Here is a 27,438-nt window from a genome sequence, read left to right as displayed (position 1 = left end):
TCTTTGGGATTTTTATTCGAAATACTGGTGTTTTACCAGCACCACCAGCAGCTCCTTTATTCTAGCTTTTGCCCCCTTCACTCCATACAACCGTCTATGAGCATCGAGTCTCCTTGGCTACTGAGCCACCTATTTTGGAACTGATGGAGGAAAAGTGGCCGCAAACGCTGCATTCTTCTCTTTGAGTGTCTGTCTTCTTCAAAATCTTGGCTCTGTAATTCAACCGTGCTCATTGTCCTCAACAGGAAGCTGTGCAGAGTACCTAATACTTCATTACTGAAAGTGGGTATCAGGAAGCCCTCCTTAAACGCCATCACACTTACCTTTTCTTTTTTTTTTTTTTTCAACGTTTTTTTTTTTTATTTCTTTATGACAGACAGAGACAGAGCATGAACGGGGGAGGGGCAGAGAGAGAGGGAGACACAGAATCGGAAACAGGCTCCGGGCTCCGAGCCATCAGCCCAGAGCCTGACGCGGGGCTCGAACTCACGGACTGTGAGATCGTGACCTGGCTGAAGTCGGACGCTTAACCGACTGCGCCACCCAGGCGCCCCCACACTTACCTTTTCAACAATTATGTCAGAGTGCAAACATCCAAATAAATATTTCCCTGTCAAATCACCTTTGAGAGCTAACCACATATTCTAGAATTTTACGAGAGTGCAAAGCATTTCGAGAACTCTTTTGAGATCACTGTTTTTTGTTTTTTGGTTTTTTTTTTTTGCAAATTAGCCAAGTTAATTTTGGTTAAAAAGTTTAATTTTGTTGCTTCTAAAGTTAAACAGTCCCTTTCCCCACAAATGCAACACTTTGATCATATACTTAATTATTACACATACGTTTATAACTTTTGGCTATTTAGAAACTAATCATATCCATAGTATATACATGGAGAGTGACAACTCTTGAGTATTTAATACAATATCCCACAGTTTCTGCAGGCCCTTCTGAGGCAAAGTCCCGAACATTATTTGAAAAATGGCAATTTTACCGGGGTGTGTGCAAAGCCTCCCCAATTGTGACTTTGCAAAGAACGTTAATATTCGGACATGTCGGTGTTCTTGTGTTTTGAAAGACAATTAAACCCTTGCTGTCACAGTGGTCAATTTTAGAAAATTAAAAAAAAAAACACAAAAAACCTTGTTCTTTCGCCTTTGAACAAATAATGTAGAACGCAATCAACACCAGTGGCATATCCATTTACTAACACCTTTGTTACTAAAATATTTCAATTGTCTTTGAAATGCAGCGAATGCCCTTCCCCCTTGGGCACTGTCAATTTTGTTCCATGTTCAACATAGTGCCTTGGGGGTCGAGAGAGTTCTTCATCCATAAGGCTGCAGATTGCGGCAGACATATGGCCGTGCACAGGAGAGCATCTCTCACATTTGGAGAAAGAGGCTTTCTTGCCTATTACCAGTAAGGGCCTTGGTGCCCCTCTGCATTAGCATTCAGCCCTGTTTGGATCTCTTCTCTGATCTGCCTCACATGGGTTGATTAACTTTGATTAAAGCTAAGTCTGGTCAAGTTCTAAGTAACATGGAAAATGTTCGTAGGCCTCCATAGTTTCTTAATCTCCTTATTACAGCTTCCTGGAAGGGAGTCTACTTTGTTTCTGGATCATCAACAGTTCCATTTGGAACTCTCCACAGTTCCAGGAGAGAGCGCACACAGGATAATCCCCCATCACCGTACGCATTACTGAACCCTCGGCCTGCACCCTGGCTGTGTGGTGAGGCCCGAGGCAGATGTTCCTGGGCAAAAGCATTATTAGCGGGGCAGCTGTGCACACAGAAGGCAGTTTAAATTTCCACTGTTTCCTCCACAGCCCCTTTTGGATTCTAAGCTCCAATTTTCCCCATCCCAGAGCCCTTTGAAAATTTTAGAGTCAATTTTTAAAAATTGAATTTAGGGGCCTTGCGAGATTCACCAACGCAGGTGCTAAAAGACAACCAACTCTACTGTGGCTGAGATATTTTTAGGGCTGTAATATAGCTGGAGAAAAAAAAAATAATAAGGATTTCCCCCTTCCTGAGAGAAAGCTTAACCCTTTTCGGAGGGGAAATGCCTGCTTCCTTTCTGGGACCTGGTTGCCCAAGGCTATCTGGGGAGAGAAAAGGTTATTTCAAGTACTTGGATACTTCTACACCTGTACTTCCCAAGAAAATAAAACACTTCTTCAAAATCTTGACAGCCTACAAGCCGGCAGATGTTCCTGTGTGGCCCTAACTGAAAATGCCTTATCTAAGTGAATTTTCATTTTGAGCTTGAATTACCTGGTCTCTCTGGCTACAGTGATCAGATTAACTGAATCGTTGCCAAATCTACGCTTGATGCGTGTGGTCTTTTTTTTTTTTTTTTTCTTCTTTTTCTTCTTGGACATATTTTTAAGCTTAAACAAAGAATTATAAGCATGTCCAAGGAATACAACCGGAGAGACACCATTTTCACAGACGCGTCTTGTGATCCCCAAAGCCTGTGATGAGCCTGAGGTCCTGAGGCCAAAGAGATCCACTCCCCGCATTAGAGAAAACGTTTCTCGCACGGAAGGGAGGAAGAGAAGTACAGGAGTAGAATCGCCTCCACGGTACGAGTCAAAACTATCGACGCACGTACGCTTTTAAAGGGTACAAGCAGTGTGCGGGAGCATTTGTGAAGAGGTCAGTACTACATTCGCAAAATACAGCAGGGGGAAGGTGACAAGGGCTTCCTGTCCTACCACAGCTGTTCCAAAGGGGCGGGGGCAGGCGAAGGAGGGCCGGCAGCTTCTCCGGCTTCGCTCCACCCTCCTCATTCAGGCTGCATGTTACCTTGACTGTTGACGGCTGCTTTTCTTTCACGGTGGCCATTTTCACGGGTTTTCATGCGTACGTGAAGGTCACCGGGGTTAAAGAGCTCTGCAACTGTCAGGTTGGGTTCACTGCTCCAACAACCACCCCCACCCTCGACGGCTTTACACAATACAAGTTGATTTCTTGCTCACGTCACGGTCCAGCGGGACATTTCGACCCCGGCTCCTTCTATTCAAAGCCTTGGAGACCCCAACACCGTCCCCACAGGCAGGAGGCAGAGTGCGGAGGGTTGGGCGGGAGATTTTATTGGCCAGGGCTGGAAACGGTGCACATGACTTCTGCCTACATGACACTGGCCAAGATTTAATCCCACAGCTGCTCCTAGCCTTGAGAGAGGCTGGGTCGTGTGGTCTCGCTGGGCGCCCAGAAGGCAAAGGCAAACAGTTGGTGACTAACTAGGCAGATCCTGCTATAAGCCAACACACACACACACACACACACACACACACACACGAAACAAACAAACAACAAAACAAAACAAAACCCATAAACAAAACAACCAGGGGTGGGGGGACGGGGGGACCTGTTCCTCACTGCACAAAACTATTAACAGGAACTTTTGCACACGATCCCTCTCCTCAACTCTTTCCAAAAGGTCTCGGGAAGGGCAACTATTTGTTTCAGAAGGAGACTCAGAGATTCCGGAGACTGAAGGCATGTGGCCCACAACGGGCCCACGGGCCACGTCTGTGGGGGTCCAGCGGAGGAGGAGGGATCAAACGGGTGTGCCTTTAGTCCTTGACACTCTAACGTTAGGAGGCGACTCTACGAGCCCAAAAATAAAGCAAGCTGTGCTTTTTGTAAGTGAAAAGTCTCATTACATTTGAGGTGAGTCAGGAAAGGAAGCGAGGGGAAAAGTGTCTATTTCCGGGCTCTGAGCACAGCTGAGGCGCCCGAGCCGCGTGCCAGAGACACGCAGCTGCAGGGGCGCCGCGCGGCTGTCCACCCACCTGCAGGCGGAGCCGCGCGCGGAGTTCTCCCCGAGCTGCTGGTCCTCGCTTCCGCACGTCTTCGGAAGCAGAACCAAATACGACAGCGCTGCCTGAAGTGTTAAGTAGCCCTTCTACGATTCCGATAAATAAAATATTCCAGGCAAGAAAAGCACTCATCTACATAAGAGAAACTTCGTCCGGTGTGCCAAATTTAACACTTATATTTAAATGCACGTTATGGGTAGCAAAATGTCTTAGTCTTGCCTCTAATCCTATTTGCCGAGCGGTGGTGGTCCCTTGGTCATTAGAAACCACATCCTATCTACATACTTTTGAGGCTTACGAGGAGGACAGTTGCCAGGTACAGTAAACACTGGATTAAAGTGATATTACCAAGCGCTATTTTATGAGCCCATTTAAAATGGTAACCCGGCAACCAGCTTGCTTTTGTCCAAATGGATTACATAGCCATAATTTGCGCTCAGAATTTCCAAATAAGTTTCTTAAAAACAAAAGGCACTTCCAAGTAAATATTTAAATGGGCACACACTTGGAAAATGTTCAAAGAGACCGTGCCATCCTACAAAGAACTGTGTTGTTCTAGAAAAACGCTTGCCAGATTCTCTCCAATCAGGCAATTCAAAATGAAACAAGGATTATGATTAATGTAATTTTATGTCCGGGGGGGGGGTGTTCCAGAACTTAAAAAATAAATAAATAAATAATTAAAAGTAAGTAAACTTAACTGTACAGGATAAAAATAGGGAATGAACAGACCAACAGAAACCTGCTATTTGCCTTAGTTGGGAGAAGCGGAACCTCCTACTGCCTCGTACAGATCCCTTGAGATTCTTCATTCGCTAGGAGGTAATGAGTACATCATCTATATCTGGTGCTGGGTGGACTCTGAGGATATTAACGGTAATAAAAACAGACACAGGACTTGACTCCTCAAGTTTAGCATTCAGGCATTGACAATGGATGACATCTTACCACTGGGGAAGTATAACGTGTGCTGGGAGTTTGCATCTCCTTAGAGGCTGCAGCATCAGAAACGACATTCCAGAAAAAGTGACATTCAAGCTGAATCCAGAAAGATCGGTCAGAGTGAGATAGGAGGAAGGAGATAAGAGGGGCTGGAGTCGGGAGATAATTCTTTGAGATTTCACAGCTTGTGCAGAAAGACCTAAAAGCCAGAGAGGGCATGGTGCGTTACAGGAATTCAAAGACGTGAGAGTGTCTAGGAAATAGTGGTCAGAGGGCAAAGTGGGGAGAGAAGGGGCTGCAGAGATGGGCAGTGGGTACATCAGGGGAGGAGTGTCAAACGCTGGGACAGAAGCAAGAAACACATGCCACAGTGACAACTATACCAACAACATAATATTTATCCCCCTCTCCCTTTTAATGGCCCCAAAATGGCTGTCTTATTTTAACAAGAAATGCAAGGTAAAATATTTAGACAGATACATAAAGCAAGTGCAACTTAAAACTAGAATCGCTTTCTTAGTAAAATCCAAGAAAAGGCTTTTACTGGAGATTAGACCCTTGTTGGAAATTGTCACAGCTCTGACCAAACAACTGGTACTTACTGAGTATCTACTACATTTCTATCATGTACTGCTTAGGCAACTGGGGATAACAAAAGACATATATTTGCTGAATCAATCAATGAAAGACATTTCAGACAAAAGCATTTCTCCTTAAGGCACTGGGTTGTAGAAATAAATCCAGAAACCATGAAGCAACTGGGGGTAATTGTATGTTATGCTGGGCAGCGTGATCTGAATCCAGGAAAAGGAATGGTCCAGTGGACAGAACCTTCGGACCAAGGTGTTGAAGAAGTTGATGCTAGAGGTGGGCCCTGAGGTATGGATGGCCAATAGAAATGGAAGAGGAGTCCAGGTCATGGAGAGCGTAGGAGCACAAGCCATACACAGGGTAGAGAAACCCAGGTGAATGACCATGCATATGTCAGATAGGACTGGAGCCAATCATAATTCAGAGGGCTTCACAATGTGCCTCTCCCCAGACCAGGCAATAAGGAGGAATCAAACCAGGAACTACCAGGTTCCTGTCTTCAACGAGAAGGTGATCTACCTGAGGTACATAAACATGCAAAAATAAACAGAAAACCCTATAAAGCAGACATATGCAAGAAGACTCTAGAGATAGCAGGTGCTTGGCAGAAAAGACAGCACAAAAAGTAAAATTTTAATACTGCACAGTCTGAGCTTGAAAGATCCTTTGCAGTCGCTTTGGCCACAGAGACAGAAAAGGGACTTTACAGTGACCTATGTGTCTTCAGCAGGTTTGAACATGCATGCATAATCAAACATGTCTTATACATATAAATGTATCCATGGTTATGATGTTTTAGGTGCTAGCTTTTGCTCGTTTATTTTTTTTTTATAAAGCTTAAAGAATAATTTTGGCTCAAACCTCTTCTACTTATTTAAGTCAGGGAACTTTTTGCGCTAGAAGGATGGTTATCTGTTCTCTGCTGCACTTGGACCAAACTCTCAATTTCATGAGGTCAGATATAGGCAAATCTATGCAAGTTTTTCTCTATGGTCCTAAGATGCTAGCAAAAGACAGCTTTACTGATATCCCAGGCAATGAGGATAACTGAGTCAATTACAGGAGATGTGTGTGGTTCTTAAGAGCATGGTGCTCTAGGCAAGTCTGTCTCACGGGGCACAGGGTTAATTAGTGTTTATTAAGTAGTTCAAAGATTAAAAAAAAAAAAAAAAGCAAAGGAGGACCAAGTAGCAGCTGAGTGAGGTGGCGGTAGTTTTCCTTTTTCTGGTTCCCGCTTTCTTTCTGGCATCCAGGCTCTCAGACAACCTTCTACCACCCTGTGGCTTTGGCTACATCTGGAATCTCTTAACTTCTTTGACCCCTTTCCGTCTGTTTCTAGACTTGTGTTCAGCGAAAGAGATGGCGTGGTTGGACTCTACCTTAGTCTCCTTTGAATAGTAAGAGTTACCTTTTAGAGAGCGCCTGCATACTGCCAAGCACTGTGCTGTGTACATTCACAGACCTTATTTCATCAGACAAGCATAACAACTCTGTGAGCCAAAGACCAGGGTGTGAAATAACTTGTTCAGATCTATACAGCAAGGAAGTGGCAAAGCCATAGCCCAGATTTAATTCTTTTGGGGTCCAATGTCCATGTTCTTTCTCCTGTTTCTACTTGACTACCTCTAGAGATCAGACTAAGAGTAAGGACCCCGTGCAATTTATAAGCCATTTCATACCGGTTATTTTCAATATTGACAATCTCCGGTGGACAGAAGTTCTTTTGAAAGAATTTCCAGCCAAGAATGGCAGTACCAGGTTTAATCAAATAACTCACTGAAATTATATTTACTGGACAACTTTAAGAGATTATGAATTTATATTCATTCTACTTCCCCACCTGTCTGGGCCCTATTCAGCTCATGCAAGATCTATATGTTGATGGCTCAGATATTCTTCTAATGAGCCAACAGGCCACAGGCAGAAGGACTCCATACTCCCAATGCTTTCATTGAAGTCTGGACTCTTCTTTTGGGCTGGTGCAATTTTCCGAGGTGGGAATAATACCAATCGCCTTTGATCCCGAGCTTATTCACTTTCAAACATCTATTTCGCTCCCATTCCCAGAACTGTTGTAGGAACCAAGGAAGAAGATGACTATGAAAGTACTTTGAATATTGAAGAATTGTAGTCTAAAGCCACTGAGACAGAAAAATGAATGTCAATACTATTTAAGGCACTCGATATCTGGAATTTATCTGTTACTAATAATTAAAACTAATTCTATTGTTTTACTACACATGGAAGAAAAAAAACGCTTGAGATGAAAGAAACACGTTCCATAAAGTGTTGAGGTTTGGGGAACTAATTCTCTGACTTGACACGATACATCAGTAGGCATACAACTCCTGGACAGAGAGTAAAGATAAACCTATAAATGTCTGCTACCAGCTAGCATTGATTTTTATCTGTAGCAATATAAGATGACCTAATAAGTGTCATATTTTCTCTGCAAAATATGCAGTGATGGATTGATGTAAATATTCTATTTTATATGCATTGGTGATGAAAAAAAACAACTAAGATTGTTCAGCCATTGACCAATATATCCAACACTCAAGACAAAATTCACCCCTACCAGGAGTCTCCCTGTAGAGCTAGACAGCAACTTTTGTCTCTATAGTAAGAAGTCTGCCAAATTTTCTTTCTCCTGATTCTGTATTCACAGCCGTTTAATAAACTTTATAAAAGCTAATACCCAATTTAGCAGTTCCCCCCCTCCTTGTGTTTCCCTAAGAAAACAGATCATGCAGTAAAATAAACACGCATAAGGACTTGGGGCAAAGGTATATTCTGTATATAATTTTAATAAAAACATGTTTTACTTTGTGAAGGAAAAAAAAACCACCTAGCGATAGCCTAAAAATATAACACAAGACAACACGAAGAAAGATCATCTGACTCAAATCTCAGACTCCTGATGCTATCTCAAAACGCCACCATTTCTTTCCATCAGTTCAATTCAAGATAAGGTTTATGCCTCAAGCAAAGTTCGAGCATGTATCACAGGACGATGCTGAGGTGTTCAGAGGGCACTATTACGGCACTAAGGGAGAAGTTGTCTAGAACCAAAAAAGTACGATGAAATTTCTGCTGTTTGCTAGTCCATAGCCGTCACCATATCAACTGAGTGGGAAGGAGCTGGGGAGACATCAGTCCATTCTGGCACAGTTCAGAGAGTTCTGCTTCAGTTCGAAACTAGCAAGGAGTAATAACGAAGCTTCCAGACCTTTCCCACGCAAGGATTCCCAACTGCTGGAAGGTGGTACCAAGGAACCTCCATAAAATGGGGCATTTGATCAACCTCTGCTCTCATCCCCTCTTCAGGAGAATTTAGATTAGAATCTGGTGAGACCTCTGAATTCAGAGGCAACTTCTGATATATGAGTTCCCGATTCTTGTAAAAACAGATCTACCTTTCTAGTTGAGTAGGGCTTTGAAGAGTAACTATGTGTGTGGGTGTGTAAGGGCATAAGCACCAAATGCTGTACAATTAAAATCTATGCAATAGTTAAATGATATTAATGAAAAGCAAATCAGGTGACTCTGCCTCATCAATAATTCTGTTTCGATGTAAATATTTATATGACTGCTCCTATTAGAGACACAATAGCGTAAGTGATTACTTTTCTTGTTTCAACATTACCACCATTACTGTAATTCAACAGCCACCACACAGATTCTCTCCTCTCTTTGGCTTCTCATGACCACAATCACTGCTGCCGCCATCACGCCTGCTCTCTTCTATCTTCTCGTTGTACTCATTACGTTTATGGCACTAAGTCAATTGGAATTCTATAAATATTTATGTAGTTAATTAACATTTGCTTACCCCACAGTATGGAAAGCCCACAGTAGCAGGAACTGGATCCCTCCTATTTGCTGCTGTGTTTATAACATGACTATCATAATTCTGGTACATAGTAGGTGTTCAGGAAATATTTATCGAACAAATAAGTTTATTGAAACATAAATCAAGTTTTTTGATTAACCACTCTGAGGGATTTACAGATAAATTTCATAGGATTTAGGAGAGATAAGATATGTACAGAGTACTATACTGTAAAGCAGTATGCCATCAATATTATAGCGGCGATATAAGAACTAAGGAAGTATTGTATATGGAGAGGGTTGTTAATTCTAGACACTAACGAAGATAGAATGATTCTATTATATAAATACTCATTAACTTGAGTAGAGATATGTATAGAGTGTGTATCCAATAACTTATGGATAACTGATGCAGAATACCTGGGTTTTTTTACACTCAGTACGCACATCAGAGAATGGAATGCCAACTTGAATTTTTACTTTACATTCTAGAAGAAGAAGGCATTATATAAACAACCATACATAATGGAATAGAAGTACTAATTAAGAAAGCATGACTTCTACATCATTGTAATTTTGCTCTCCAGATCCCATTGAAGTGTAAGCATCAATTAATGAAAAATATTAAGTTCCTTTTAAGTTATTTGCTGAGCGTTCTTATTCACATTCGAACATTTTAAGTAAATAGAACATTTCTTATTTAAAATGTAATGGAAAGATTTAAGAGGAATTATGCTGAATGAAGATAAAGTTGTAGGAAACGTACACTCACATACTGCTGGTGGGAGAGAAAATTGATATTTCATTTCTGAGGAAATTAACCTTAATAGGTTCACACTCTTTAACCAAAAATTCCATTTCAATGTTGTATTTATATTTCTAAATATTTATAGATGAGATGTTTATGGGAATTTCTATCTATAATAGCAAAGAATTAGGAACAGCCGTAAGTTTTAAAATGGAGAATTGGTTAAGTTATGGAAATTAAGAAGCCATGAAAACCATGATTGAAGAAAGCATTTTCTCCTTCTTCTAACCAAATGAAATCTTATGTGCAATCCTAATATGGAAAGAACATGAGAGTTAAACTTCCCTGATTAAAATGTCCCAGATAACCCACTGTCCTCTACATCCACTGCCTAAACATTGCTCACGGTACACCAACTGCTGCTCAAGAGGAATATTAATTGATGTGGGATTTTTTTTTTTTAATAGGCTGGTATAAAGTCCTACAGGGAAGATGAGAAGACAACCCCATCTGAAAACACATGTCAAAATCCTAACAGTGTTTGTCTCGGAACAATGAGATAATCATTCATTTGCTCCGGGTCTTTTATAGTGTGCAAGATTTTAAAAACAAAAAATGCATTAACTTGGTAGACGTGGAGAAAATTTATTTTAAATAATAAGTGTAATCTAGTATTTTTATTTTCCAAGTGCAGCACTGCTTAAAATGAGGTATTCCTACACTTCTCCCCATGATCATTCCTGCTCAGCGCCCTTCCAGGAGCAGAGAGGAAAGTAGCTGCAATGTTTCTATGGCCCTAATCCCGGGCATTTTCCTTTTCAGCTGAATTAATGTAATCCAGAGAAACGTGTGCCAATACTGGATTCTAATAGACATGATAATGATTATACGGAATTTTATTTTTGAATTTTTGAAAGAGTGCATTATGAAGGAAAATCATCCTCTCTAAGTGAAGCCCTCACAACAAAATTAACTCATACAAATATTTGGTTAGGCAGATGCTATCCGGGTTTGCGAGTGCCAAATGGGAGGTGTTCTTTCCCAATATCAATTGTGGTGCTTAAATGTGTTTTCCTCCAGAATAAATACGTTTTCTTTAACGGGATCTCACCAATAAGCAACCCTACAATCAGTCATGCCTTTTTGGCATGTGTGGGAAGTGTTGGCTTAAGGGGAGTCTGGAAGGCTATCCATTGCCATCATCTGCGTATTCTTGGTCCACAGTGAGGCAGAACAGAGAAGGGCCTCTTTATACTCAGCCTCGAGCTTTTCCTTCAGTAGATCCTGCCAGTATCAGCCAGCTGTTGGGGGTTTGTTTGCAAGTGTCATTGTAATTCCACCCGCCTCTGTGGTCTACTCTTATTTACATAACAATTTTCATTAAATAGATTCGTGTTTTTGCCCAAATGTTGTTAAAGGTAATTTTATATCATGCCGTGCGTGGAAAACGATCGCGTTCCACGTGTAGGTAAAACTCGAGTAAAGGAATGTTACCCAATTTTAGTTAGGAGATACTATCTACTATTCCACTGCCCAGAGAGGCTCTGAGCATTCAGCCTTGCCTATTTGTAGAAAAAGAAGACTGGATAGTGCCGTAGGGATGTTAGGCACAGAGTAGTGCCAGCTAAATATTTCTCCTAGACTTGCCCAGAAATATTGAAAGAAGATTTTTTTTTTTTTTTGATGATGATGGGATTCATTACTAGTCAATATGATGCCTATGGGCCACTCAACAACACCCCTTGTGCTCCTAGTAGTTTTTGTCTCCTACTTTGGGAATTACCATTCTAGAATGATGCTGTGGCCACATGTAGTCACCAGCTATTATCTTCTTACCCATCTTCCTCTATTCCCATTGTAAAGGGAAACATCCACCTCTCAGGGTCTTTGCTTCAGTTCATTCACTCATCTCTCTGCTTCACTCTCATGCTCCAAGGGAAGAATGGGATTCCATATCTTTATGGCTCTCTCTTCAGTTTTCTTGTGTGCCTTTGTGAGCCTTTTAATTTTTGGCTTTCCTGGAGACAAATGCTATATTCAAATTCAGCCAGGTGCTTTCACTAAGCCTGGTATATTTTTGAGGCACTAAATAAATAATAAATAATGCCAAGTCTTACTTTACTACACTTATGTGCTGACAATTTAGTATCTGCACGGGTACCAGATGATGTCATTGCTGCGTGCTTTAAGACTTTCTTTATTACAGCCATGATAGCATTATTTTTAGCACAGCAGGTGTCAAAAAGGTTTATTTTGAAAGAAAGAAAACATAAAAATGAATTATTTATGTGAGTTAAATCAAAATGTACTTGATATAAATGTTTAATCAGTTTTTCACCAACTTCTTTCCATATGCTCTGCCCTGCTCGATGGTGCAGTTCTAATGGAATTACTAAATATATCTTAATAGCTCAGCATACAGCATTATGCAATGGTACTTACACAAGAGGAATTTTTCAACTTATATTAAACAGGTCAAATGATAAAAATTCTGTAGGATGCTCACTGTTTTTACAGAAGATTATTATTCGATTGGCTTAGAAAAATTCAGTAAGTTTGACACTTAAAATGTGCTACGTTGACCATATTTAAAGTTTCTCATTCCTTAAAAAAGATGAGAAGATTAGAAAATAACTTTAATTTTGACTGTAATTGCAAATGTTTTTTCCCCCTGCTTTCATAAGTAATCAGCAGATTTGCTGTTACTCCTGGAATATAAATGTTACAGAATTAAAATGAGGATTCCAAGAAAGACTACACCATGACTGAAAGACAATTTTTGCATTATGGAAGAAACTAAAAACCCAGAGCAGGACCAATATTTTGTATTCTATGCCAACTTCTCAACTGACCTTCAGCTAGTTGCTTCTATATTTCTCTTCTTGGAATTACTTTTTTTTTTCTTTTAAGATCTGTAAAGTCCAACTCCTTATTTTCATTATGTGCACTTTTTTTAGCAAAATCTATGTCTACAAAACAGTCGTTATTTTTATACGCAGATGCTTCACACACTGAAATCTTCCACTTTTTAAGGTTATAATCTAGAAGAGTCACTCAAGTAAAGGGCTCATGTACAACTCAGACACTAATTTCATAAGAGGGTTCTCAAACTTCCACTGAGCTGTTCTGATAGTAATGATCAAAATCATAATGTTTGTCAATGTTTACTAAGGGCTGTCCACACACCAGAAAAGTGTTCAACATTCTCTACATTTGCTTCAAGATTTTCTCCACATAACCCTATATGGTGGACACCAACCATGACCCTGTTTTCCAAAAAAATAGTGGGAACACTAAGAAGGGGATATGTTTTTATTCAAAAGGAGAAAGCAAGAAAATATCTTAGAAATAGAAGTTGGGTTAAAGAAATGGAAGATTATTGGGGGTTGAGGGTCAACAGGTAAAAACTATGGCATGATTTGGGGCGAGTAACTCCAGCAATAACAGTAATACATGTACATGTACATACTCTGCTCACCACACCTAGACAAAAATGGACCAGCAGCAGAGACAACTCAGACGGGAATGGCTAAAATGAAAGGGCTAGAGGCTTTCTTAAGGGAAGAGACTAAAGAGATTCTAGACTTTCAGTGTGGAAAGGTAAACACAAAGCAAAAATATTTAAAAGATAATTAAATGGAGAATAGGGACTTGATGGGTAAAGAATTCGTTACCAAATTCTAGGCTACTGGCAGTAAAAGAAACTCCTTGAAGATTGAAAAAAAAATACACTTGGGGAAAAAAAGGAAGCATTTATGGTGCTAATTTGTTCAACAGATAAATGTAAGGCACAGGCGACCCGGCATCCAGCTGAACACATGTTGCCGAAGCTATAGAAATATTTCCCAAATTCTCTGCAGTCAACCTCACAAAGCAACATTTCCTGCCACACAGCCCTAAAAGTATGGCCAAACCCAAGAAATATGGAGCTTGGTTCCATAAAGGGGGATTTGTTCTAGATAGTGACAAGCCATCAGAGAGAAAGCCTCTGCTCTGTGGTTATGTATTGATAATGCCCAACACACCCATGAGGATTTACTCCTGACTTCCTGGCACCGTGGACGTCATAGAGGCTTCATGGATTCGTGCTGATAGGACAGGCCATGCATGACCCCAGGCAGTGTTGTTAGAGAAATCAGAGGAAAAATCTGGTTTCCTGAGACTCTCCGGGCAGTTTTGAGAAGGAAGACCCATTCAAACCTTCTCTCTTTCCTACTCTAAACCCTTTCCTCTTCTTTCTACAGGGAAAAAATAAGTTAACAGCATTAATTACTGGCTAGTGGTGGAAATAACTGAGGGTTTATTGTGCGCCAATTGCTGTGCTCAAGTCTTGCATATGTTGCTTCGTTTTATCATGTAAAGAGAATATATCATTTTATTATTAATTTTATTCATGTAAAGAGAACCCTCTTTTTCTGGTGACAGCTCCCATACCAGGCCTAGGGCTTTCCACTCTCTGTTCACATGACCCCAAGTTCCCCTGGCTTCATGGGTGAGAACGGGACCCAGCATGGCCATCTGCTGGGTATTCCATTCTGGACATCGTGACAGGTTCTGGGACAGACAAATGTTCAAGTCAATCTTAGGATAATTTGTCAGGGGATCTTCAGTGGAACAATTGGAAAAAAGTAACTCTTTCTATTGGGGTCACTGTGTGTAGGGGTGAAATAAACCTGGCAAAGTAGAGCTGAGAGGGTGGAAAAGAAAGCACGGCACCCAGAAAGGGACCAGAAGTGAAAGCATTCAAGCATGTGCACGCGTGTGTGCATGTGCATGAGACAGGGGTGGGGTGGGGCCGGGGGTGGTGGTGCTGGGGCTGGGTAGAGGAGGCAGAGTCGCAATTTCAGCCCCTGCATCTAGACAGGCTTGAAGTTTTCTGGGATGTCAGCCACCAAGTTTTTGTTTCTCATTTCTTAAGCACTTTTGAGTTTACTGTCTGTTATTCTCATAATCCTGACTATTATGAAAAAAAAACTTTATGAAAAATGTATTATTACCGTTTTACAGATGAAAAAGTGAGCCTCAGAAAATTTCATTCAAAGACTCACTATTCTGCCTGGGATTGTCTGGTATCTTTATAAATCTTATACCAGACTTTCTCGGACCTTGATTTTTAACTTTTATATTGAATTTGCTCATTCATTCTTAGTTGCATCTATAACTTTTTCTAATTATTCTTAATAAAAAAAGTTTCAGGCCATCCAGGCAACAGACTGAAGTCACAGTCTCAAAATGATCTCTTGAAGATTTTCATTGTTCATTGTCCTGAGTCACCTAGGCAGAAAACCACCTGAAAAATGGTTTGCATTCACAATTTCTTCAGCTCATGGTTTGCAGAACATTTGTAAATGAGATGTGAATATTTATAGACGTTTGTGACATTACTACTGCATTTAGAAGCTTTTATACCAAATTATAGATTCATGTAAAGGTTATAAATTAGAAGCTTTACAGAAAATGTCTAAATATTTATGAATTTAACTACATTTAGGAATAAATTTGCAAATTTTACATTTGCTATTTTTTCACATTTATGAGCAAATATGAGTTTTCTAATAATCTATCAAAATGAGTCGGCACTCAGAAAAGCACAAACCCCAGATGGAAATGTTGTCTTCATTTTCTCTGGGCGTCTCCCTCCCCCTCTGTCTCTGTCTCTGTCTCTGTCTCTTGCCTCTCCTTCTCTCTCCCTGACTCCTTTCTCCACCAAAAATAAAATATGCAAAATCCACCAAGGAGATTTCAGTACTCCTGACAATCCCTGGTATTTATGAGTTGTCAATCATGTTATCTCTTTATTTTTAACTCTCTAATCAGTCATCCATCAACCAACATTATCCAGGAGAAAAAAAAAATGCACTCTGGAACTCTTAAAACATCATAACCTTTAAGTTATGCTGTGTTCCAACTGAACATACTTGGCATAGAATCAGGCAAAACCACAGTTCTTGTTGGCCGCGCCCTTGAGGAGTGGACACACATAGAAGTCTTGGGATTTTCTGCTTCTGCACACCTCACCCTTGGGAACTAGGGGAGGGAGGAGACCATCACAACTCTGTGTGCTTCAGGTCAGGCTGCCTTTTTACCGGCTTACCACTTTCCTGCACTTCAGTACCAAGAGCCCCAATGGAGCTCATCAGCCAGCACCCAGGCCACCCACTTCATGACTGCTCACATCCAGGGATCTTCCCTGCACCCCACCGTGGCCCCTGGACCTGGTCATCACGAATAGCCACACCAACACTGAAATCTCAACTGGCATGCATCCTACTCTTTAAGCCCCACCTTCAAGTCTACTTAACTCTTGAACATTTCTTTAGCCTCACCATGACTTTCAGTTCCTAAAAATCACTATCTATCTCTGTCCTCAGTCTGTCATGGTACCACTTGCCTCCTTACTCAGCTAAAAGCCCATGTCCAGCTCTATACTCATCTCCTTGCAAACACTGCTAACTGCCTTGGCAGTCTCCCCCTCTTCCACCAGGCCCAGTTTCAAACTTGGTTAAATGCAAGTACCTGAGGGTTGCTGAACCTTACTGAAGACTAACACACCACCAGGCTGACTTGAACTTCAGAAACAAAAATACCAAATTCGTATTCAGCAGTGCTGACTCACCCAGTCAGCTGCACAGCTGTGGCTCTTCCTGGGTCACATGGGCCAGCGTAGGGAACCCAAGCCAAAGTCACAATGAGTGTGGAAATGGTCTAATAGGACTGGTTCAGGGATGGGCATAAAATCTAATTATAGCGGATTAGACATAAGGAGAAATTTCCTGTGATTTCTCACTTATTTCTGAGAGCAACTAGGACTTCACTCTCATGTTTCCCCCACTCAATTTTGATGATACAAATTACAAATATCAAGCCTCGACTTCTTTAGCCACTTTCTTGACGTCAAGAGAGCGAGGCTACCTCGAGCACTGTGGAAAATAGAGCAGATAAAATGAAAGAACTCAGATCCTTTCTGAGACTTTTGAGTTGCTGAATCGTTCAGTGCGAACATTCACCCTACCCCCATACCTTCCAGTTACACTGGGCAATATACCCTTTGTTGTATAAGCTGGTAGGAATTAAATTTTCTTTCTCATGTTGTAAACAAGAATCCAAAACTGATAGAGTTTCTTACTATGATTACTTTCTTGCTCCAAAACAACAACAACAACAACAACAACACCTTGCTTTTACAGTCTCTTCTCTCATCAGACAGGGATTCGTTGAATAAACACTCGCTGCATACTGCTGAATGTCTCTTTAATAGTTCACCCCCAGGCTCCAGCCGTAGTGAGGCCAGCTAGGACAGGTATGGACAAGCAGTATGTGGGAAGTGGCCACAAATAGTGATTTTCATGCTGATGGGGATACACATTTTGCAGTAGCACTCAGCCTCAAAATTGTTCTTTCCCTCCATAGAATCAGAATGGTCTATAAAACCCTTCCCCCTTCTGGAAAGGGAGATGCCATTCTTTGGTATTGGGAGGCAACTGAAGCTGCCAAGTATAGAACACACATCAGAATATATCCACACTCATTTATTGCGTTAGTATAAGTGATGGATCTGTGCAGTAGACAGAGAAAAAATGGCAAAAAAAAAAAAAAAAAACAACCCCACAAGGTAATAATAATAGCAGCTACCATTGTTTCAGGATCTATTCTGCTTGTAGGCATTGGCATTGTGCAACTTAACGAAGGTACTCGGAGACTCACAACAATTCTACGATAGGCGATCCGCACTCCACACGTGGTAAAAATTGAGATCGATCAATGTGAAGTGACTGCACAAAGCCACGCGGGTAGTCGTGGTTTGAATGGCGGCCCCACAGAGGCCCCTCATCTCCAGAACCTGTGAACATAACCTTCTTTGCAGAAGAAGGAGAAAAGGTCTTTGCAGATATAATTTAGTGAAACATCTGAAGATGAGATTCTCCTGGATTTAAGATTCCTCAATCCAATGACAAGTGTCCTTATAAGAGAAAGGCAGAGGAAGATGAGTCACAGACACAGATGAGAAGGTAAAGGCAAAATGGGGGGGCAGAGTTGGAGAGATGTATCTACAAGCCAAAAACTTCCAACGGCTGCTGGTAGTCATCTGAAATGAAGAAAGGCATGGCATGGATTTTCCCCTCAGAGCCTCCAGAAAGAACAAACCCTCCAACACCTTGGCTTTGGACTTCGAGTCCTCCAGAACTGTCAGAGGACAGATTTCCATGGTCTTAAGCCACCTGGTTTGTGGCGATTTGTTTTGGCAGCCCTGAGAAACTAATAAAAGCTGAAACTCAAACCCATGACTGCCTGCTCTTAGGAGTTCATGCTTGGATCGAAATACCATATTGAATAAAAACTACTTAAAAAGTGGAGTCTTGGTGAATACGAATAAGAGAATCGAGCATTCTGTGAAATTATCATAGAAGCTCTACAAAAGACATCACCGTCTGGTGCACACAGGTCTCAGTGAGAAGTACAGAAGAGCCTTCGGTGCAGAACAAGAATAATACAAAAGATAATGACCTCATGGTTTTCACAAGTTTGTTAGTCAAGAGATGTTGCAATTTAGCACCAGAAGGCAGCACTTAAGCTGAAGTGATGATTACTACCTATGATGTGTGTGTTTTGTTCATAAGTAAATAAGTGTAAGTAGATACATGTATACTTCACTAGTTAATGAATACAACATAGTATAAGTTTAAGCATCAGTTAACATTGTGGCTGTCTTTTCAAAGTTCTGAGTGTAAAATACTTACCTTTGGAAAGGAATTTAACAGGTATTGAGCGACTCCCATACCAGATACTTCATGTGTTACCTCAGGCTTTGAAGCCCAGAAGCACTGCTCCCTTTTTCAAAAATGTGAAAGCCAGGCAGGCATTACTAGCCCACACTGGCCCCATACTTGAAGCCCCAAGAAGCAAGGTAACAGTGTTCAAGTCTAAACCTTTGTCAAAATGCACGCTGTGGTTTGAACCCACTTTCTCTGCCTCTAAATTCTGTATTTTCCCCTACTACATGATGACGTCTTCAAGTTGCTTCAAGTGTTGCTATGAAAAAGTCATCTACACTGATCAGTGGAGGTGACAGCTGGAGCTGGTATGCTGGGGACAGGCCAAGGGAGTAACCCTTCTGAAGAAGATACCAGAAGATAGACTTGCCTTCCCCGGGGAGGTGGGGGGGGGGTGCGTTGGGGAGCAGGACCAGCTACCTAATTTGCAGGGCTTTGTGCAAAATGATGATGTAGGACCCTTGTTAAAAAATTGCCAAGAATTCTAATAGCAGGGTATTAAACTAAGCCCAGAGTCCTGTTACGTGTGGAGTCCTGTGGGACTGGGGAGAGAGCACACCTGTGAAGCTGGACATCTGGCTTGCAGAAGAGCAACCAAAGGGACCTTGGTAAAGATCTCCTGCCTAGGTCAGCACACCCTTCTCTCTGCTGCTTCCCATGCTCATGTAGGCTCCAGCGGTACTGATAAGAAGTTGGGTCAGAGTTATACTTTCTCAAAACAGGGAGAATCTTTAATGCCCTGCTCTTGGTTCTTACACAAGTAAACTACTGCATTGCACTGGGTGGATCCCTGCGTTACTTTACGGTTAGGGACCAGAAGTTCAAGTGCTTCAACAGAAGTATTTTTATGGCAGTGGTCTTTTAGGGAGATAGGTAAGACCCTCGATTCACTTACGTATGTATTTGATCCAAGCTAACATCAACCATAGCAATGACTCAGACTTGAAGGACAGTAGAATGAAATGGGAAGGGGGACTATCAAATTCTATTGCCCCAGAGGCCAGAGCTTCTGTGTAGATATGCCTTTGGCAGTCTCAGAAATGCTGCCTTTCAGTTTCCGTAAGACACTATATTTGAGTTGTCTTTTAGAGATCAGTGTTTTCCAAAGTGTGTACAACTGAAAACTATTTTGAAAGATGTTAAGAGCTAATCGCATAAAAAATAGTTTCACAGTCAAGTAAGTCGGAGCTTTGTGCTACACAGAGTGTTTTACTACAGGATGTTTCACGGGCTCGTGTGCTGGAGTGGGCTAAGGCATGCGGCTTTTGCACAGACATCTTGCGGGACCGTGTTCCGTGAAACACACTTTATGAAGCGCTTCTTTATGTGAAGCTGCCTTGCAGGCGGCATGCCAAGGAGGGCATTTTCAAGCTCCATAAGTCCAGGCACACTTGTTTAAGAGCTTGCTTACCTAGGAACTTCTGATTCGGCCATTCTTAGCTCATTACTTCCCCTCCCTAAGTCCCAGGTGGAGGTCGGTACACCTGTTCTCACAGTGTCCTGGCATTTGGTGCTCAGTTCTCACCCGAGGAGCAGATTATGACTGTGAAGATCGAAAAACATTCTCAGCTAATCTTAGCTGTGGGGTTAATACTGTCGCGGGGATCTTTTTGCAGCCTGTGCAGACGTGCGCTGCTCAAAGATCCATCTAGCACTCAAAATGAGGCTCCCTGAGTCTACGCCCCGGAACCCGCCGTCACCGCCGGAGCTGGCAACGTGCCTGGCTGTTCTTGTGTGGCCCAAGGCGAGTTGCTGCGTTCACTGAGACAAGTGGCTGCTGTGCTCTTCCTAATTTTAAATACGCCCACAGAGCAGAGAGGGACTCACAGTTTGATAGATAACTATTTAGTTTGCATCAAGAGTAACTGAGTTTTCCATCCCACTACACTTGAAAAACCCACCAGGCTATAAGAGCAGCAGTCAATGAGCAAGCGACAACCTAGCCCACACAACCTGGGGCCCTGAGGCCTGGACGACGTTCCGTGGGATGTTGTGTGCCCACCGTGGACATCTTAAGTTCCCAGGAGGCCGGGAGTATGGAGCTAACCACCGCGGGGGGGGGGGGGGGTATTCTGACGGGACTAATCACTTTTGGCACTGTGTGTGTTTGTTCACAGAAAGGGAAGTTGAAATCACAAGTGAGTGTTTATTAATAACTGGGCTATGATAAAGGAGTAACCAAAGAAATTCACCATTAAATGTTCGGGGTTGAAAGAGCCACATTTCTTGTTGTATTATATTATTCGTGCATTCATTTAACACATATATTGAGGCTCCATTTTGTGCCAAGAACTCTGACAGACCCGGGGGGATATGTAGGGAACATAACAGTCGCCGGCCCCCACCGCATGCTGCTAATTAGTTAGCTCTGAAATGGTTTGCTCCAGGGTATGATCGTGGAATTGTGATCAGGCCTCTTACGTCCCCTGCCTCAGCTCTCCCTGGCTCCCTGCTCCCCACATCCTCACAGCGTCACGGCTCACATCCTAGCTCACTGCCTCAGACCTTCCCCAATTCCTCAGCAAACTATGACTGAAGCCGGGACATATCATGGCTCTCAGTATTCTTCCTGCAATGGGTGGAATTATTTTGGGAGCTTGTGTGCTTTCAGAGGCTTTGACTGTTGTCTTATGTGGCTTCTTGTTGCCAGTCAAACCCAGGATATAGTCTTTTTTTTTTTTTTTTTTTTTTTGTAAATAACACCTAGGTTCCTGGGCCAGTCCTTCTAGATCACTTTTCCTCTTCCCATGTTGACCCAGCCTACTGACCCATGTTGACTGTATCTTCTGACCTTCCTCTTTAGTTCAGATCTGATGGTTACTCGGGTTAATGACTCTATACCTTTTTAGGCATAAACTCTTAACCGGAATCTTTTCTTCATTGTGTTTTCTACATGCCTACTTACTATCAGGTTTCCAGAACTGACACCCCAGCCGGATTCCCTGGTGATTAGAAGCCTCCTGATTCTAAACTAGAAGGTGAATTAATTACGACTTAGTTGGCTATCGATTTTGTACACCTGACCACTCAAAGTCAGACACAAAAGTTGCAACAGGATCTCCAACTCATAGTTTTGTCCTAGGCTTTCAGTCCGATCGTCAGGTCTCTACCCCCTCCTCTTCTTGACTGGTGCTGCTCTACATTGGTCATAATAAATCATCCCTATAATACAGACCTGGCGGGAGATGGCAAGGGGAGCTACTCTGAAATTGGAGAGTCTGTCAATGCAGGAAGTTAATTCCAACCACAGAGAATCCATGTCGCTTATATGCATCAAACAGGCGTTCAGTTGTCTTGGTATTTCATTCCTCCTAAGAAAAATGATGATCAGAAAGGCAGAAAAAAGCTGCTAACTTGCATTTCTTTGCTGAAAACGGTAAGAAAAAAAAGAGTGCATATGGAGGAAGAAGGCAATTCCCTACTACTGCGTTTTGAAGACAGAGAAACAGAAACAGCTAGAAGATATCCAAAAAAAAAAAAAAAAAAAAAATACTCTGATAAAGGGGAGAGTAAGAGGAACAAGGAAAGAAAGCAGATGAGTCATGGTAGTTGTATTAGTCCATTCAGGCTGCTATAATGAAACACCAGACTGGGTGGGTTAAAGAACAGAAATTTTCTCATTGTTCTGTAGACTAGACACCAAATTCAAGGTGTGTCAGGGTCAGTTTCTGGGAAGGCCTTTCTTCCTAGCTTGAAGATGGCTGCCCTTTTGCTCTTCCTCACATGGCCTCATCTGTGTGGACATGGAGAGCAAGTTCTGGCGTCTTTCCCTCTTCTTATAAGGACAACAGGGCTATCTGATTAGGGATCCACCCGTATGGCTTCATTTAACTTAATTCTCTCCGTAAAAGCCACATCTCCAAATACAATCACACTGGTAGTCAGGGCTGCAACACAGGAGTTTTGGAGGGACAGAATTTGGTTCATAACAATACCTAGTGGTGATTAACATCACCTAGGTATGAGCAGAACATAGTCTGAGCAATGTGGGGTCACATAACTAGTGGTTAACAAGACAGATTCTCGATTTAAATAGGTATGACTTTGAATTCTGGTCTCCAACTTTATTCATTTATTCTCTCATTTAATCATTAAACAAATGTTTATTAAGCATATGTGTATGAAGACCCTGTTAAGTGGTTTAAGCACCGTGGGGTAAATATAAGCATCTCAGCAGATACAATCTCTGTCTTTGCATGACGTAGTCCAGTGGGAGTGCTAGTCATAATCAAAAACCATACAAATATGTAGTTACCAGCTGTGAGATCTTATACAAGATGGACCAATAATAGTATCTACATCATAGTGTTTTGTAGGAGGAGATTAAATGATAAGATGCATATAAGACACAACACCACACCCGACATGTAGGTAGTGCAAACATACAAATGAACAACAGAAAACAACAGCACAAAATCCTTAGGAGATAACCCCCATCAACAGGAAAATAATGGATTGTAGATGAGTAAAAAAACAATTGAACCACTAGTTACTACAGCATTCTTCATGTGAACACTAGGGGGGGCATCAAGATACCTTTGCTAGACCGCATATCGCATGTCCACAGGGGAGTGCTGGAAACCACTCATGAAGCCACATGTGGAAGACAGTGTGCCTCAGTTCATCTGCTTCTTCCTGACTTTTAAAGCAAACGATCTGCTTCCAGGATATACTTCTGTGAGTAGTTTTCCTCATCTGCCAAAATGAAAATGTAGGAGAGAGAATTCTTACGTCTCAAAATCCTAGGCTTTAAATAAGGTTAATGATGAAGATTAGTGAAAAAACATGGTGATATGTGACACGAGGACCTTGATAATCAGACCAAAACCAAAACCAAAACCAAACCAGTCGTTTCAAGTAGGCTTCACATGTGAAGTTGCAACTTACAGTGACCCCAAGAGTGTCTTTTCTTCCCTACGTCTTCAAGTAGATAAAGCTCTAAAGTAGTAAGTCGATCCTTGACTATTCCACACAGCTGTTAAGTGCAGGGGCTTCAGTAAGTATCATTCTGCTCTTTTCTGATTGTAATTCACTTGGCCTCTCTGTGCCTTGGTTTCTCCACTGTAAATGGGAAGAGAAATGGTGCCCGTCCCATAGATTTGTTACGAGGCTGCTTCGGGATAATTCCAGCAGAGCCCTGTGTACAGCAAGCGTATGAAGGCTTAGCTATTGTTGCAAAGGGGATTGTCTCAATGATTCTCTGGGTTGTTTCCATTCAACAATTTTGAGTCATCCAACAACAATTTTCCAGGGTGGCAATAAATGCAGGCCAATGTCCTTGCTAAAAGAGAAATCTGGCCCGACGAGAGAAGCTGTCAAATCCTGAAAAGAGGATTTTGTTACCAAAACTGCCTGTCACTTCCTCACTTCACCCCGGGGTCTACACTCTTTGTTTCTCTTTTCACTGCATACCATTCAGATCAAAGTGTTTTTGCCCCGCTTATCCTCTAAAGCACATATCAGTAGGTTAATGGTGAAGGTCATGGGCCTCCATCCTTGTATACCTTGTCTGGGCCATGCTTGGTGGAGCCAAGGCCCCAGCTGGCGTGGGGGAAGTCAGAGTAAGCACACTGTGCGCCCGGCAGATGTAGAAAGCTCGGTGCAGTGATCTGGGTGCACCTGTTGGTTTGTCACCATCTGTTAGCCAAAATGTTAAAGAGCCACACCCTCCGACGGCCAGCTGAGGAGAACTTAATCTCTTCCCCCACAGGCCTCCCAATACAGGCTGCCGATCACATCTTACAAAAGAAGAGAGGCAAACACAAAGAAGGAACTGTCTGAACCCCGCCCGGGGGGGAAACCTAATCTTCTGTCATTGCTGGATTTTATTTCTTAAGCTAACAAGACAGGGGTTTTAAAATAAACCTAGATAGTTATTACCTGATAAGAAATCCTGTTATAAACTGCCAATTTTTTAAAGGGAAGATATTGGTTTAACATGGATACTAGTATTAAGCGAATTAAGTGGTGATGGTGTTTTGGATGCCTACTTAGTGGGGTGGAACTATTACAAGAGAGCTAACGTTTGCCTCCTCTACGGGAGACAGAACTGGAATCTTAGTAGCAAAGTTGCTTGGGAAAGTAGCCCAGGATAAACAATTATCTGGGAGCTTAGGCCTTGGAGTCTCTACGATTAGAGAAATATTCCTCTAAGTAAAGATGGAAATTTGTATGAGCTTTATCAAATCATGGGGCAGGCTTCCCCCGCTTGTGTCTCAGTCCCGTTGCCCTGATGTGCACGGTACAGAACACGGTCTCACATTCCTAAGGAGTCAAGGACCACACAATAAGCAGTTAGCCAGCGGATGTCATGTCAGAACTAGGTGCCAACTCCCTTCCAGCTGAGCACCAATAAATATTTTTAAAAAGAGTCTGAGATGGCAAGAATCTTTCATTGACTGGGCTCAGTCTTATCAAAGTTAAATATTCAGCTAGAATATGTATCCGGCAACCTTCTTGAATATGTACCCAGGATAACTCAGAGCAAAACTTAGCATGCATTCTTCGTTAAGAGTAAATGAGAAGCAAGAAGCTTGTTCCCAACTAAAGTTACAAGGTAAGGAAGGAAATTTCAGATTTTAAAAAGGATTTTAAGTTAGAAATTACTTCATCTGGCTATCAAGTTTGGCTTTTTTTTTTTTTTTTTTTTGGTTTTGTTTTGTTTTGTTTTTAGGTGGTGGTGATAGGAAGACAGTTTTTAATATTGGTCAAACCTTTTGTATGGCCTCATACTTCTCTTGTTGATTCTTTACCCCTTTCTTTCTTACCAAACTATCATTCAACCTAATCCTTAAGGAATATTGAATAGAATTAACACCTTTATACCAATCCCATTAGTGTGCTGTTAAATTAATGGGTTCACTTCTGCCCTCCAGCAAAATGCGGATTATAATCTTGAGACAAGCTACCTTTAGGCAGTAGGCAATCACTTTAAAAACCTGAAAGCAGGCAACATATGGCACACTACACAATATAAAAGTGTTTAAGAGGTACAAGTTTCCACCCTCCATGATACATGCCCAGTTTTAAATAAAACATAGCGTCATCTGGTTCACGCTTAAACACTGAAATTGAAATTATTGGCCATACTGTCATTTTCAAAACAATAGCTAACGGTTTGCACATGTGCTGTTTACAGATCCACAGCCTGTAAACACAGTCACCAACCACAACTTTGCAAAGGTAAATGACAGCTTGAAAAATTTCAAGTCTCCAGAACTCCTGGGATTTCCTCATTTTCCCCCCTTTCATTCATTCTTTCTTCCCACCCCACCCCCAACTCTAATCATAGACACAACAGAGCCTCCTCTGCGTGCGCATGCGTAACTTCCTAACCATGTCATCGCCATCCCCCCACCCCCCACGACACATTTTCCTGCTGTTGAGACCAGCTGGGATGTATTAGTCATGCTGAAGCACGTCATGTAACACAGCAAAATATCAGGCAGCCCAGTGTCATGGGAAAAGTGAATCTACTTCATTATCTACCTAGGGGAAGGAAACAGAACTACCGCTTAAAAAGGCCTGGTCTTCCCTTCCGTGTTAATGTATATTCTGTTAATATCATTAAGGATATTCCAAGGTCTTGCTGTCAGTGAACACAGTACATTAGGAAAGCATCAGCAGTACCACTGGGCCTTTTTTACCCTTTTGTTCAGACACAAATTCTGTAAAATTAGAAGGTTGTGATTTATTTAAATAAAGGAGAAGGATACTGTTATCAAACTAGGAAAAGGTATGTCCCCTACTGTAAGACATTACTTTGGAGATCTGTAGGGAAAACAGTAATAATGTGTTGTGTAGCACTGCTTCTCAGACTTGAGTGTACATTGGGATCAGTGGAGAGCCTATTAGAAATGTTACCGCTGACCCAGCAGCCTGAAAGTCTGCATTTCTAACAAACTTCTGGGTGAGGCTGGTAGCTGCTGGCCTCAGGACCACACTTTGATTAGAAAGGTGGTATAGAAAGGGCAACATTTAGGCAAGTTCAAATACAGCTGTTTAGAACTATGGAGGACTAATGTCAATCACAAATTGATCCGGATGAGTTGGAAGGGATCTACATTTAGGTGATGGTGAAGGGAAGGGGCTACCATGGGTCTCTGGGATTTGTTTTTGTTTTTTGTTTTTTTTGGATTAAAGAAGAAAATCTGGGGAACAGGCAACAACATGAGACAGGGAGGATGCTTTGGCTAATTTTTAAATTTTTATTCTTAACAATCTAGACAGGTTTGGAAGCCCTCAAAATTACCTTGAGGTTAGTTGGGTTACCAATTATATATTGGTAACTCTGATTTTTTAGTAAAGAAGCAGAGATGCAAAGAGGTTTTTCATAAAGGATATCAAAAGACAAGTAAAAAAGTGGAAATGGAACTAGATTTGGGTCTGGTTCCAGTGTCCCTAGTAAAATCTCTGGGAGGAAAAATAAGAAAATGGTTTTCCCAATGAAAGATGGTCAAAGAAGTTATGATAATACAAGATTTTACCCCATCATTGCCCCTTGAAATAACTTACATCTGGTATTTCCTCTGCCATGCTTTTCATGTGTCACTAATTATGGTGGCTTGAAAATACTTGACAGTTCTACAATTATTTTATTTTTATAACAACATAATTTTTAAGAAAGAATCCATTTTCAAAAAACTTTAAGACCACATTAGGTGTTCTTCATGACCAAGAAACATGAGAATTTTGATGGTCCTATGTTAAAACCAAACAAAAATTAT

The 27,438-nt window shown here is 41.6% G+C and overlaps 1 long non-coding RNA gene across 2 annotated transcripts in view; it reads right to left on the bottom strand.

The window, feature by feature from the left end:
* Positions 1-27,438, bottom strand: part of LOC147571994 (uncharacterized) — a 172,086-nt gene that overhangs the window by 104,714 nt on the left and 39,934 nt on the right. For both annotated transcript variants that reach the window (XR_015247057.1, XR_015247058.1), the window contains exon 2: positions 23,249-23,407. This is a non-coding gene — a long non-coding RNA (uncharacterized LOC147571994). The remainder of the gene's footprint in view (positions 1-23,248; positions 23,408-27,438) is intronic.

This window comes from Puma concolor, chromosome F2 (genome assembly GCF_028749965.1).
Source record: "Puma concolor isolate L17-30 chromosome F2, mPumCon1.1.hap2, whole genome shotgun sequence".
NCBI classification, from domain to species: Eukaryota; Metazoa; Chordata; class Mammalia; order Carnivora; family Felidae; genus Puma; species Puma concolor.
This window is presented reverse-complemented; position numbering and strand designations above follow the sequence as displayed.